Source organism: Meles meles, chromosome 11 (genome assembly GCF_922984935.1).
Source record: "Meles meles chromosome 11, mMelMel3.1 paternal haplotype, whole genome shotgun sequence".
Lineage (NCBI taxonomy): Eukaryota > Metazoa > Chordata > Mammalia > Carnivora > Mustelidae > Meles > Meles meles.
Genome location: NC_060076.1, coordinates 33008544 through 33024584, shown reverse-complemented (window position 1 = coordinate 33024584; position 16041 = coordinate 33008544). Strand labels below are relative to the sequence as shown.

Genomic DNA, 16041 nt, shown 5'->3' with positions numbered 1-16041 from the left:
CGTTAACTAGTAGTATGTTCTATTTTAGGAGTTGTTTTTTCATGTCCTTTGTTTATTTTTTGAGTGGTATTCTAACGCTTTTCTGACTGAGTCTAATAAAGACTTTTTTTTTTAAGTACAGCATCCAAACACAGACTATTGGAGTCACCGCAAATATCCCAGTTTGTTTGCTTTTACATTGTGGTGTGTGTGTGTGTGTGTTTTAATTGACACTCAGTAGTCAAATCTGTCTATCTTCCCCTTCATTATTCCTTCTCTTTCTTTCAAGTGCCAGTAAGTTGCTGAATCGGATTTTAATTATCTGTCTTCCAAGGCCCAGCTTAAATGTCACCTTCTCTGTAGCATTTCCTCTGATCTCTGCTCTCCCTGTCCCCTGGCCTCATCCACCGAAGGTGCTTATCACCCTTTTTGATCTTCACTGTGTGCCAGCAGAAACATGGTATCTTATTGCTCTTCTCATTTGCATTTACATTATAAGCACAGAATGCCTCTTCCTATGCTCAAGAGCAATTTGCAGTTTGCTCTGGAAACCATTCACATCCTTCACCTGATTTCCAGTTTGACTCTTAGTCTTTTTCTTATCAGTTGGTAGAAGTGATCTTTTATATGAACGAAACTAGCCCTTTGCAATAGAAGTTGCTAATTTCCCAAGTCTGCATTTTTTTCTTTTCGTGTTTCTTATAATGTCTTCTGCCATAGAGATTTTATGCGGTTGAACTTATGAATTTTTTTCCCTTTTATGTCCTCGGGTTTTGTGTCGTATTTAGAAAGGCTTTTCCCTCATTGAGACTATTAAATAATTCCTCCATTGTTTCTTTCATTCAGTCATCCCCCACCTTCCTTCCCTCTGTTCCTCTCTTTTTTCCTCCCAACCTGCCACCCTCCTTCTCCTCCTTTTTTTTAAGTTTTGTGTCTTTTTTTTTTAAGTTTATTTTATTTCATTTATTTGACAGAGAAAGAGAGATCACAAGTGGGCAGAGAGACAGGCAGAGAGAGAGGGGGAAGCAGGCTCGCTGCCAAGCAGAGAGCCCGACGTGGGGCTCGATCCCAGGACCCTGAGATCACGACCCGAGCCAAAGGCAGAGGCGTAACCCACTGAGCCACCCAGGTGCCCCTCCTCCCTTCTTTGATTTCATGTAAACCCTTGACCCAGAGAGGGCTGAAGCAAGCTCACTCTGCCTTCACAGGCTTTGTCCCTGAGCCCTTGCTGCAGCTCTAGACCTAATACATCCCAGAGTCCAATTCCAGCATCCAGGGAAATAATATATGGGTGTCCTCAGGCCCCAGTGAAGATATTTTTTACAGCCTTTCCTGTCACCCAAGGAAGCGCTCCTTCTCCTCCCTAACACTTTCACAGAGTGAGGCAGAAGGGACCTCGTCCCTCTTCCTGGTCTGGCTCAGAGGCTAGACAACCAAGACCTAGGATCCCTGCATCTCTTGGGTGCAATCAGCAACCTCCCACATCCCATCTGTTGGAGAGGAACACAAAATATCCCACCAGCTGTCACTTGGAACTAAAGAGTACCTGTAGGAACCAGTTCCCAAGATCCTCATAGAGAGAGGAACATCATCCCAAGACTGCTACAGGCCAAGGGTAGAATGACTGTTTAGAAAAATTCTGAGTAGAAGGAGTGATGGGAAGAAGAACACACAGAGAGGAAACTCTCAGCTGGACACACCGAGGAATTCTTGCATTCAGAGTTGTCCAGCAATGCAAGTAGTAAGATCCCTGCATCTGGAGGTATGCAAAAGGAGGTTGGACTGTGACCTAGTGAGAATACAGAGGAGCTCCAATGTATCTGTGAGCTCCTCAAAAACGATATGAAAAAGTCGTGTGGGTAGGTATGTGCCTACAGGTGTGCCCATTTTTTTGAAAAGAGGATCCACAGTTTCCATCAGGTTCATCAAACAAGGTCACCACCTCCCCCGCCGGTGATGCTGGGGTACCAGAATGAGGACAAGAAGTAGGTGCTCTCTACAGTCCCCTTGGACGTAGTGTCTGTGACTCTTCTCTCAAAATTAAAGCAACATGTCAAGCCTCCTACGGATAGGAGAAGAGAAAGAGGGAGCTGTTAGAAAAATCAGGGAGTAAGTCTTCCAGGACCTGGGATGGTATATATGCCATCCCGTCCCCCCAGATGCTTATCGGACACAATTTGGGAAATATTGGTTTTCTGATGTGATATCTGAATCACACTCTGGTTACTACTTGATCACTATTGTCCTATCAGTTCCAGGTCCACAATTAGTTGTTGCTTGAACAACCTCGTATGTTTGCCCTGTAGGTAATTACAGTGGTTACTGTTCAGTGAATAAATGGCCCATTGTGTTTACAATGGGCTTGGAGTACAATCCATGCCCCCGGTCTAAATCATGTTGGGTGCAAAATATTAACTGGCACCAGTATTTTCTGCCCCATTTGAGATAATGCTCATTTTGATGAGATGGCTTGGCGTTACCTGCCTCTGGCTTTAGCCTCCTCAAACTTTCTTCAATGGGCAAAGGCTGCAGGGAACTAGGAGCACTGCTGACTTCCAGAACTGGGGGAACCTGAGAAGTCACCTAGCTCTGGGCTTGTCTCTCCTGGCTGCATGGCGGAATCACTTGGGGAGATTTAAAAAAAAAAATACAATGCCTTGGTCCCACACCAAACCAACCGAATCGTAATCTCTGTGTCTAGAGGCCAGGCCTCAGGATTATTAAAAAATATTTGGCAGGTGATGATGATATACAGGGAGGGCTGAGAACCACAAATACAGCTCAGCATCCCTAGTTCCAAATAAGCAGGCTAAAACCTAGAAATGGGAGACATCGAGACATTTGCCATAGCCAGTAAGAGGTAGAAGCGGGACTCCAAAGGTGGGTCTATAGGACTCCAACACCTGTGTTCTTTCTCCCCTTGAAGGATGCCCACCTGCTTCCTATGTGCTGGCTAGCCCTCCCTCCCCCACCCAGTCCCTCAGCATCCGGAAACATGAAGCCTGCTGCTTCACGGCCAGAACTGCGATGCCCAAGCTTTCTGGGCTCTCCTTCCTTCTTTCACACAACCAAGTTCATTTCCAAACACGCTATGATTAAGGCTCTGAGTTATTGAGGCTCGGAGTTCATCCCTAACCAAAGATTTATTTCAGAGAGTACTTTTAAAATTTTAGAGTTTCGTTACCATTTCGGGTTTTATTGCCCTGTTTTGAGAATTTGGCATGGAGTATGTCTGCTTTCGGAATTTATTGAGATTTTCTTTGTGGCCTATTCTACAATCAATTTTTGTGAAAGTTCCGTGGTGGCCGGAAAAGAGAATGCAGTCTCAACTTGTAAGCTATGAAAGTCTTCATCAGGTTTCTTATGTATAACAGGTATAATCAACCAAAATGACTGAGGGGGGCACCTGGGTGGCTCAGTGGGTTAAAGCCTCTGCCTTCGGCTCAGGTCATGGTCTCAGGGTCCTGGGATTGAGCCCCACATTGGGCTCTCTGCTCAGCGGGGAGCCTGCTTCCCACCCCCCTCTGTCTCTCTGCCTGCTTGTGATCTCTCTGTGTCAAATAAATAAATAAAATATAAAAAAAAAACCTGAGTATCACATGTTCCATTTTTCTGTTTACTTGATCTGTCAAAGACTGGAAGACTTGTTCAATTTTTTTCTACCGTCTCTGACAATTTCTCCACCTATTTCTACAGTTTTTATTTTATCTGCTTTGATTTTATGTTACTTTGAGCATAAATGTTCATTACAATTACATCTTTATATCTTAGCAACGTATACCCTTGCCTGGTCCCAAGAGCAGGCACTTAATAATCATTCCATGAACTGAGAATTAAAATATTTATCAAAGTAAAAAAAAAAAACCCTGTTATTTTATTACTTTTTGGTTTATATTATAACATGCTTGGTATTAATATTGAAACCTTTACTTTATTTCTACTTGTATTTGCCTGTCATAGAGCTGATCCTCCTTTTATTTACATTCTATTAAGATTGTTTTAAAGTATATTTCTTGAAAAGAGCACTTGGATTTTAAAGCATGTAAGCTTATTGCTGTAGTAAGTACTTGATCTTGCACTTACCTTGTTGGCAATCTTTTTTTTTTTTTTTGAGAGGGAGAGAGGGGAGGCAGTGGGGAGTGGCAGAGGGAGAAGGAGAGAGAGAATCTTAAGCAGGCTCTAGGTCCAACATGGAGCTCGACTCGGGGCTCTCTCTCACAATCCTGAGATCATGACCTGAGTAGAAATCAAGAGTCAGAGGCTTAACCGACTGAGCCACCCAGGCGCTCTGGTAGTCCTGCTCTCTTTGTATGCTTCCTGTTTGTTTCTTATGCCTTTTCCTTTTATACTCACACTGTATGTCTACTCTTCTCTATTCTGGGTATATTAATCTTGTTTCTTGTTTCAAACTGCTGGGGTGTCTTTTAATATTCTGAAGAAGGGCAAGTGGTTGAAATCTTGCTGAGGATGACCTTCTGTTGCCTTGACACATGGTTAGAATTTAGCTGGGTATAAAATTCTTGGGCTGCATTTACCCCCTTTGGAACTACAAAGGGATGCAGAGGAGAAATCTGGGGCCAGTTTGAAACTTGTTCATTTGTAGGTACCTAATGTCCTCTGCCTGGATTCCCAAAGAAGGTTTTTTCTTTATTCTTAGATTTCAAAACATTTGCCAAGCTAGATCTTGGTATGACACTCTTGATTTTATCTGAGACACTGGGAATCCTTTAATCAATACCTTCAAGCTTTTCAACTCAGAAAAAAATTTCTATGCATATACAATATAAATGTAGTATTATATGTAATACCATATTGACTTTATTATATTCATATATATTCTTGTCTTTGCTCCAGAGAGCCTCATTATTTAGATGCTGTCTTTTCATTTTTTTTTTAAAGATTTTATTTACTTATTTGGCAGACAGAGATCACAAGTAGGCAGAGAGGCAGGCAGAGAGAGAGGAGGAAGCAGGCTTCCTGCTGAGCAGAGAGTCTGATGCAGGGCTCAATCTCAGGACCCTAGGATCATGACCTGATGCACTGAGCCACCCAGGCGTCCCCCGTCTTTTCATTCTTCAATTCCGTATGGATCATATTCTTTCCATGATGTCATCTCTGGTTCCTTGTCCCCTACAACTCATAAGAGCATCTCATTCTATTCCACATCTTTTATTATGGGATGTGCGCATATTTAGTTTCTCTCATTTCTGGTAAAGTGGCTGGGTTACTCATGGTCCCAACAGCAGGGCACAAGTTCTTTCTTCCTCATATCCTGGCCAATAATTGGTACTATCTCCTTTCCTACTTTTTGCCCATCTTTCTGGGACATGGTGGCACTTCATTATTATTTGACTTTGCAGCCCTTAGCCTCTGAGGTTCTTTGATCTAAGAGTTTGTTGATCTGCATTTCAACAGCCTCACTTTTAAGTTTTTCTCTACCTAACATAATTTTATGATGTTATTGAGATTTTCCATTTCCTAAAAGTTGTTTAGGATCACACTCCTTTCTTATCCTGTTGTCTTATCTCAGGCTAGTCCAGGGAGACCCAGTTTTTTTCTGCATATGACTGAGGATGCTAAATGTTTTTCTGAAGTTTTCTTCTTTATTCTGCAATAGATCATTTTCAGAGGTGGACTCTTCCTCTGCATCTTGTGGGTATGATGCACCTTTGATTATTTTTGCAATACTTTTTCAAAGGCTGACTGTCAGCTGTTTCCAGTGTACTCATTGTCAAAAGCAAGGCAGGTCTTTCCAGAGTTGGCTTATCAAATAACACAATGCATGGATTGCCTGTGACCCATTTTCTGTCTTTTTACATTATAATTGAATATTTTCCCAGAAAAATATTTGAACACAGTCTTTAGTGTCCAGAAGGCTCTCACTTTTTGCTGTTCTATGCTAATGAGTGACATCTTTGTCCTCAGTGCCTAATTTTCTGATGCTCTGAATCAACACAGTACATTACATTTCCATCATACACTGCTGCCAGGTTTTTTCTTTCTTGCCCATAAAACTTTACTTGTGAGGTTTCTGCCTCCCAGGATGCAACGCACTCCTAGTGTTCTCCTGTCTTCTTCCTATTCAGCTCTTCCTAGGAATGTATAGGGCTCTTTGAATTTGCAAAGAGAGATGAAAGTGAAGAGAAGAAAGCATCTTGGTTGCTTCAAAGGTCAGCAACTGTGAGTAGAGGTGTAGCTATCCAGTGTTCTGATTGGTAAAGCCCTGGGTCCCTAACTCAGATTGTGGGAGAGAGAGGGAGAAGTCTATTATTTTTCACAATGATTACTGTCTTATTAGGCAGTGTTCAGAGTGCCAGGAGGCAAAGTTTGTAGGATTTTATCAACCTAGCTCCATCTACTTGAAATCATTGAAGCTGCCAAACATCTAGAATGTGAATTGGTCTTAGAGCCCCTCTGTTCTTTGAGGTAAGAATCACTGTCCATTTTACAGCTGAAGAAACCATGGAAAAGAAAGGTGATGTAGTTGTGCAAGGTCAGTACAGGAGTGACAAAACTGGCCTTTTAACTTCATATCCTGTTCTCTTTCTTCATTCAGCTCTGAAGAGCCAGTCCCAGCTGAGATGGGGCAACGATCTGGGGACTTGCTCCTTCTTCTGAGACCCTGTAGCACAGCCATGAGGCAGCTGATTCCAAGGTTTTCAGAATCTCTCACACATAGCACATTTCCATGGTGGGCATGGCTAGTCCTGGGGGATTCTGGGGGACTCACCTTAACCAGCAGATTGAAGTGGGGAGAGAGATGTCAGCATCTCTCTCTGGGAGGGGATTTCCAGCCTGGCATGAAGTATTTTGTGAGATTTAGGGTCTGCATATGGAAATGCAAATCACTTTAACATTAAGCTGAGGCCACTATGAGGCCACTTTAGGGAGCGGGGGAAATGGGCTTCATTAAGCCTGTCTCTATGACTGTGAGAACAAGGGCATCATTTCTTCTAGGTGTCTGTTTTCCTCACCTTTGAATACGATGATGGACGAAGGATTTTGAAGGTTCCTTGCAACCACACAATTCGGCTCTTCTCTCCAACGGTTGAGGAAAATGATGAAGAAGTCTGTGAGCTTTGTGTGGGTATGTGTTTCGTTGGCTCTGATTTATTCAGATAATTGCCTTTGTGTCTCATTTCTCTTTGCAGATGTGAGCCCAGATGAAAAATGTAAACACACCTCCCAACTTCGGGATCTTTATTAAATTCCAAGCCACTGATGAATTCTTGCCTAAATGCAATTCATTCTTTCCCTGATGTGGGGCCTCTGAGTTTAACTTTCCGGGGGAGCGATGGCAATTTTCAGGTGGGAAGTTGGACCAAGAGAGGCTCTCATTGCTAAATCCTAGTTGAGAGACCCGGGCCAGAAGCAAGGCCAGGGGTGGGGGGGCAGAATATGATGGAGTCTTGCTCTTTTCTCTGCTCCCTTTAATCTTTTTCCATGGGTTTGCTGACTGTTTCTGTAATTAAATGAGGGAAGTATTTGTCATCTCGGGTCCCTTTCAGCCGAGATGAATGGAATGCAACTTTCTCAGGAAGCTTCTGACAAAACCCTGTTTGTGGCCAGTGCCAGGACGTATACAAAGGCGCTGGGCTGGGGGCATTGGGAACTCAGGCCCACTTCAGGTCCTCGCCAGGTCGCTGCTGCACCCGAGCCCTGGCGAGAAACTGTTTGGACACAGAGTGCCTCTCCACAGAGGCCGGCGAGAGTAATGTGCTGTGGGGCGGCCGCAGAGCATTTTCCGAGTTAACGAGGGGAAAGAAATGCCTGGCCTTGGGGTGTTTTTGAAGCCCTATTCCCACAAAAGGCCTGCTGGGACGTCATGCAGAGACTTGCTCTAAGGTCCGAAGGCTTTTCAGTCCGAGAGCCCGGGCTCTAGCCACTTGGAGAAAGATCATTTCTCCTTCCTGTTGATGAGCTTCGGTGTGGAATCACTCAGAGGGGCAGAGCAGCTCGGCTTTCACTACCCACCTTGATGCTGTGTTCTTCTGGGGAGCTCGAAACAGTTTGTGAGGGAGGGAGAGGAAGCATCATTGTCTTTGTTCCTCACGGAGTAACTGAGGCACAGGGAGGTGTGGTGACCTGCCCGAGAGTGTGTGCCTGGTAAGGGGTGGATCTGAGATTTGAGTTCAGGTAGTCTGGCTCCTTTAAGTTATTGTGTGATGAGCACCTGCCATGGGCCAAACACGGCATGAAGGGCTCAGCATTCACGTTCTCATTTAATGAGTAAAACGACACTACGAGGTAGACACTTCTCTGATCTGCACTTTTCAGATGAGGAGACTGAGGCTCAGAGAGGTTAAGTCACTTGCCCTTGGTCACACAGCCAGCAACAGGCAGAGCAGGGAGACTCCATGAGCCTTTGCTCATTCTGCAGACTGCTATACTTCTCATCTGTAATTAACAATGCCTAAAACAAGTTTACTTCTTTAGTCTAACTTTGATCTTCACCAAAACCTACCGTGTTGGTAGACTTTATGACTCTCATTCTTCAAATAAGAAAACTGAAACTCAGAGAGGTTAAGTGACCTGCTCAAAGTCACCCGTTAGCAAGTAGCAAGGCTAGGGCTTGACCTTGGGACTTTCATTTTTGAAAATGAGAGAGTCAGCTCTCTCTCAATATTCAAAGCTCTTTCTTGGGGAGGTACCCGGTAGAAGACAAGAAAGCAACCAGGGCAATTTTAAAAAAAGAACGAAGAAGAAGAAATAAAATCTGCTTAAAAGAAACAACAATAATACTGAATCACTGACTTATTATGCTTTTGATTCCCTAGGATGGTCCAATTCAATTATATGAAACAGAACTTGTATGTGTGTGTGTGGATATATATACACACATATATATACATATGTATATATAAAATTTTATCTTATCATTTAAGATAACATTCTTCCTATTTTTCTTTTTAAACTTTTATCATGATATAAAAGCTATGTCTAACTGTATATGAAATATCTATGTTCCATTGAAGGAGTAATAATGAAACCAATATCCAACTGCCCATCACCCAGTTTAAGAAATAGCTTTTATTTACTTGTAAATATTAAATTGTAATTTACTTTTTCTGCTCTTTTAGATACAACCTTTTGTGATTTTTACTTCCTCCTTCCCTGCCTCAGCTTTTCTCTCACTATTTTATATAAAGGAGTTAGAAAACAAATATTACTTCCTCGAATCCTTTCTTTCCTTTTTATTTAAGTCAGAGATCAGAGTAAAATAGAGAGACATCGAAACCAAGAGAGTGCTGAAAAAGCCATATGGTCCATAAGGTAGGGACTCAGGGCCTCAGTGTGGATGGGCTGTGGCTGAATGCCAGCCCCGCTGTTCACCATGCAGCCCCGGAACCCTCCTCTGCCTGTTGGGATCCGTCTCCTCTCTGTAATCCAGGGTGACTCACCCCACCCCAATCCTGTCTCAGGATCCGAGGAGAATGATGGCTAATGTCAGATCACAACTTCTAGACTTAGACATTATGAGGCTTCAATAGTGTTTCTCACCCTTATGAAAGGCCTCTTAACTCAAAGTTTTTCCTCTCAGTAATACCTCAACCCCAAGGAAGGCGGAGGGGAGAGGAGTACACCCATTTCACAGAGGAGATGCTTCAGGGAATGAATGGGTTTGCTCGCTGTGATGTGGCTGCCACCAAGCAGAGACACAATTCTAAATCAATCAGACCTTCTAAATCCTAATCGAGTGAATTTTAAATGGCTTGTTAATTTAAAAAAATAATAACAATTATATTGCTTGTCTAATTGTGTACAATTAGGATGTATGTCTTTAATTTTCTCTTAAAATTCTGGTAAAATGTTCCATTTCTCCCTCACAGCTGTACAGGTGACAAATGTAGGAAATTAGCAAATTACATTAGAATCCTCTTTGGCTTCCTCAGCTCCTTTGCACTTTGCTTTCAGCTGATGTCTTTATGGGTAAGAAGTGCCCTCGTGTGATCACAGCTGTGAAGCCAACTGCCTTTTAATTACCACACTGCAAAAATCACGTCTCCTCATGTCAATTTAGCACCTCTAATTAGTGAATGGGTTGAGATCACATCTATAGGTGGAGAAAGGTGTGCTGGGGCTCACCTCGATGCTTGCAGTGAAAGAGGATGTAGCATTTCTATCTGTTGGATCCTCCCATTTCCTCATGGCCAGCTCCTACTCATCTGTCCAGGCCTGCTCATGGTCACCTCTTCCAGGGAGACTTCCCTGCTATCCCTCAGTTCTCCTAGCAGCTGTCACAGAAAAAGCATTCAACTATGTATTGATAAATGAATGTATGAGTGAATGTAAAGGGAGCAAACTTAGTATGTGGGGTCCCAGAGAGAAAAGCAGAATTGATATATGACTCTCTCAGGGAGCCTGATGTGGATCAACATACAGGAGAGATATTTAATAGTGAGATATTCAAGAAGGAATCAAAATCTTACAAAGTACTGAGTTCTCCATCACTGGAGATGTATTCAAGGAGATGCTCAAGAATCACCTATCTATCAGGGTTGTGGAGGGGATTCTCAAACCAGCAGGGGGTTTGCATGAGTCAGTGTCTGCTGATGGCAAATCTAGTGATTTTAGTTGAGCCCCAGAATAATATTTTTTATCTCAATAAGTACATTTTCTTTTTTTATATTTATATTTATATTTCATATCTCAATAGGTACATTTTCTTTTTTATATTTGTATTTATATTTTATATCTCAATAGGTACATTTTCTTTTTTATATTTATATTTATATTTTATATCTCAATAGGTACATTTTCTTTTTTTATACTTTTATACCATCTTCCTGGGGCGCCTGGGTGGCTCAGTGGGTTAAGCCGCTGCCTTCGGCTCAGGTCAAGATCTCAGGGTCCTGGGATCGAGTCCCGCATCGGGCTCTCTGCTCAGCAGCGAGCCTGCTTCCCTCTCTCTCTCTCTGCCTGCCTCTCTGTCTACTTATGATCTCTCTCTGTCAAATAAATAAATAAAATCTTAAAAAAAAAAAAAAAAGAAAATGATACAGATTTTCCATTCATGGTATTTAAATAAAACGCTATGTGTATTTAAAGGAAAATACTAAATCAGTTAACAATACAAGTGGTAGACCCAAGGGTCTTGGAGGTCTGGGAAACACTGGAGTGCAGGTTCATTAAGGAGTCCTATCAGAATATACATTCCTCAGAAATAAAAATTCCTATTCAAATCTCTGTTACTTTCCATTAAATTAAGTCATAATATGCATTTAAACAATATATCATGAGCTAGACTCCTCTCTGGGCACTGGAGAATAAGCACTATCAGAAGGGCCACAAAGGGGGTAGACGGACCTCTCCAATCAAATGAATTACATTGAAAAAAGAGAAATAACCGTACAAGTAGAAATGGCTTAAGAGGGTCGCCATAGTTAGCAATACTGGGGACATACTTGTGCTGAAAGACTATTAAGACTATTTTTTATTTGCCTGAAATTTTTAAATTTAACCGGACACCTGGCTTCTATCATGACCCCTGAGTCACCATCCACACCAGAGATGGTAAATAGACTTGAGCCTATGTGACGTCACGAGCATGTTGACAGTGGCGGTGAGAGATGTGGGTTAAGTTGGTGAAGAGCATGAGGTCACACCTGCAATTAGCATGGGACGGGGAAGCAAGGGCACCGCCGTCATTCGTGTATCCGCCATCCTGAACTTGTCCAATTCCTCATTTTCACCCGCAGGGAGACCAGAGAAGACAAGGGACTTGCCCAGGCTCCCAGCCCAAGTCCACAGCTGGGCTGGGCGAAACGTATCTGCTGCCCCGTGCCGCCTGCTCAGAATCAAATCAGAATGCCACCAACGCCGGGATTATGTAATTCCAGGCTCTCCTCGGCAAACATGACCACCCACATCACCGGCCAGAACGCACACAGCCCATCAAAGCCTCCACCTGGTCCAATTTATCATCAGGACTCCACTTGAACGCCCCAGAATAACACGAAAGATGGGAAACCAAAGCCATTTACACGGAGAGAGTTCCGTGGAAGGTGATATTGTGACGGAGAGCATGCAGGGCTCTGAACCACGGCGCTCCTTACGTAACATCTCGGGGGTGCACGCTAGGACGATGTCCCATTTGACTCTCGGTAGCACCTACAAGCAAGTGTGCTTTCCTCCAAAGCAGACACGTCACGGGCTGTTCCCTGCAATGACGGCACTAAGCCGAATTGGGGGCTGCTTCTCCAACTTTCTCCTGACACCCCTTTCTGGGCCCAGGCTCCCCTTGCTGTGAAAATAAGGAGATGGCCCTGGGTGGCTTTTTATTTCAGCTCTACCTTTTCATGACTTTGCAATTCTGCATTTGATTTACAGACCAAGGAGGAATTCGTTCTTTCCGTGAGGGAACGAAAACTGTGGCACTTGGAGACTTCATCAGGGGTTATGAAACCAGCCTCTTCCAAGACAGGCAGTCTAATTGTTTTAGATCTCCATTTGGGTATCAGCCTTTTATTTTCTGCTCTTCTTAATCAAGTTCATTCATTAGTTTTTCTCATCAGTTCAGCAATTATTTATTTTCTAGAAAAATTACAGATGCATTCCCTTAACCACCCCCCCATAATCCCCCTTCTAGGAATTCATCCCCAATTCACACTGGCTTGCCTATGAAACACTGTGGCTCAGGTTAGTCCAACAGACTGGAAACAACCCAAATGTCCATTGGTAGAGGACTGGCTGTCCCAACTGCCGTCCATGCACATCGACAAGTGCTATGTAGCTGTAAAAACAAAACAAAACAAAACAAAAAAACCGGAATGTCTTTATATAGGGGAAAATTAAGGGAAAAAAAGCAAAGTGCAGGACAGCATATGCAGTAGGCTCCCTTCTGCATAAGATAGAGGAAGAGGAATAAAGACACACGTGTATGCAGATCTGGAATGAGAAACATTGGAGGGATAAGGAAAAATGGCTAAATAGAGGAGAGGCATGGAACAGAACAGAGGGAAGCTGTATGGGGTCCAGAAATTCTCTACTTGTTACATCCTTTTTGACTGTGGAATCATCTAAAAGTTGTGTAGGTTTTAAAAATAGAATTGATCACCACAAAGGAAGAAAGCAATGCCTAAGAACTGAAAACGAAGGCACTTACAAATGTATCAATCACACTGAGAAAAATCTGTAAAGGGACTTCTGGATATATCTCCACTGTCCGACCAGGAGAGAGATCTAGTCTCCTCCACCCGCCCGCCACCTCCCACACTCACAGTTTTTTACTGTGAAGCTATTCAAACCTACAAAAAGTTTGAAAGAACAGTACAGTGAACTCCATATCCCCTTCAGTATCTCCCACATCTGCTTTCCTCTCTGTAAAAATACACATACACACACGTATACACACATACACAGAGACGTGCATGCACACATACGTTTTTGTTTCTGATGGATTCGAAATTATAAACTTTATAAACACTTTACTCCCTTCAGTCCAGAAGATTCTGGAAGATTCCCCTGGAGCGTGATCGCAGTGTCCTCACCACACTTACGAGAATGAAGGCACTTCAGTACCATCCAATGGTCAGTCTGCCCTGATTTCTTCGGTTTCCCCAAAATGCCCCCTTGGATGTTAAAAATCGGGATCTAATCAGCATCCGTGCCTCCCATTTGGCTGCTGTATTTTTATAACCTCTTTTCATCTAAGAACAGCCCCCGGCCTTTCTGTTGTTGTTTTTGGTGTTTTCCACAACATTAACTTTCCTGAAGAATCCAGGCCAGGTGGCTTGTAAAATGCTCTAGATGGGTGTGATTATCTCCTTATAGTCATATTCAAGTAAACGTTTTTGTTTAAAACATGAAGAAGTCTATTTTCTAGTTTGGTCCACCAAAAAAAAAAAAAAAAAAAAAATCCTAGAAGCAATGAACCCCAGTAGCAACGAGCAGAGTTAGACACCAGATCTTGGTCCCTAAATATAATTCCCCAGCAGAAAGAATGGGGAAGGCTTGAAGAAATGGCTGGCTCCAAATTTAAGGCAGATAAGTATATTAAGTGCCCAGAAGAATAGAGGAGAAGGTAGGAGGGGAGGGAAGGGGGCAGGAGGGAAAAAGAGCGTCAAAACAGGGAATGCTCTTCTGCAAAGAAGAATGCCAGCTTCAGTGCAGAAGGGAGGGAGTTGGGGGTCACCTGGGTGGCTCAGTCGGTTAAATGTCTGCCTTCAGCTCAGGTCATGATCCCAGGGTCCAGGGATCGAGCCCCGCGTCCCGCTCCCTGCTCAGCGAGAAGTCTGCTTCTCCCTCTCCCACTCCCCGTGCTTGTATTTCCTCTCTCACTGTCTCTGTCAAATACATAAATAAAATATTTAATTTTTTTTTTAAAAAGGGAGAGAGTTCGGTCAGAAAATGGCCATCTTGCAGCCCCAATGTGACAGTAGCTTGGCCAGGACCATTAACTGAGCCTCAAACCATCTGGTAAAAGATGGTGGGGGACCATGACATCAGCCTCGAAGTCTCACCCCACAGATTACTTAATAATTACTAAGGGGAGGAGGTATCTTGACAATTAATCTAGCAGATGCCACCTTAGCCAAAGGATTGAGTTTCGCATCACCGAGAAGGTTTCAAAGGTGGGTCTCCTGACCCAAAGCAGTGGGAAGAACCTGGTATAAAAGAGGATTCTGGCCAAAACCGTTTATCCGGAATCTATGAAGAAATGATCAAATCCAGATTTGGGATTTGGGAACATTTTCTAAAACAACTGGTTTGAGCCTTTTAGAAAGGTCAATGTCCCATAAGCCAAAAAAAAAAAAAAAAAAAAGGGTAGGAGATTAAAAGTAGTAGATTCCGGGGGCCTGGGTGGCTCAGTGGGTTAAGCCTCTGCCTTCGGCTCAGGTCATGATCTCAGGGTCCTGGGATCAAGCCCCACATTGGGCTCTCTGCTCAGAAGGGAGCCTGCTTCCCTCCCCCCTCTCTCTCTGCCTGCCTCTCTGCCTATTTGTGATCTCTCTCTGTCAAATAAATAAATAAAAATCTTAAAAAAAAAAAAGGGTAGTAGATTCAAGGAGACTAAGCATGTGATTGGACTTACACTGTATGCTACCTGACTGGTCCCCCCACCCCCAAATAAATGGCACTAAGGACATTCTGGGGACAATTGGGGGAATCTGAAGGGCCACATAACAGTTTAGATTATCATATCACTGTTCATTTTTTAGGTATGATCATTATATTGTGATAGATGAGGATATAATTGTTCTTAGGAGACTTGTGCTGACATATTTAGTGGTGAAGTGTCATTATGTCTGCAAGCTGCTGTCAAGAGCTTCAGCAAAAATATGAGTGTGGTGGGGGCAGGGCAGGGGAAAGAGAGGGTGCGGAAGACCAACAAGGCAAAACATAGACGATCGGTGTCCCTATGTAAAGGGTAGAGGATGTTCACTGCACTTTCTTTTAATTTTTGTAGGCTTCAATATTTTTCCAAAAGACTGGAAGAAAATTTGGAGGAAAGGTGGAAATATTAAATAGAGCAGCAAAAACACTGCATTAAAAAATAATGTCTGTGGCTGATTGGAATACAGCCCATTTAATATATTTTTTAAAGAGCCATGAATTCATAATGCTACTTGCATAAAAGGGGAACACTGAGAAAGAGAGAACCCCAAACCAAACAAAATGATTCCTGGAGGTTCTCCTAGATTCCAGGCCACATGCTGGGCTCTTGGGTTCCAACCGACAACAAGGGAGATGTGGTCCCACCTCCCTCCCCCCACAAGGTGCCCCTGATGGAGGGGACTGACATTACCAGGCAAGCTCTAAGCTGAACAGAAAACTGAACCTTCGATGAGAAGGTGGGGAAACAGGTATTACAGATGTGTCCTCTGGAGGCCATGATCTGGCTGGAGAGGCTTCCCAAGGAAGTGGTGATCAACCTGGGAATTGAGGAAAGATCCCTTTTTGCTAGTGAGGGCTGCTGGGGTAGGCCAGAACCGCTTGGCTGTGCTGAGGGTCCATGTCCCCAGGACTCCAGCCACAGGCCTGGAGTTTCAGAAGACACCCAGGATGAACAAGGGTGCCATTCCCAGGACACGCAAAGCCAACATTCCATCTCAGAAGTAA

General features: G+C 43.3%; 1 protein-coding gene across 1 annotated transcript in view; it reads right to left on the bottom strand.

Annotated features, from left to right (window-relative positions):
* GABBR2 (gamma-aminobutyric acid type B receptor subunit 2) overlaps positions 1-16041 on the bottom strand; it is a 341177-nt gene that overhangs the window by 206378 nt on the left and 118758 nt on the right. The gene's annotated exons all lie outside the window — the stretch shown is intronic.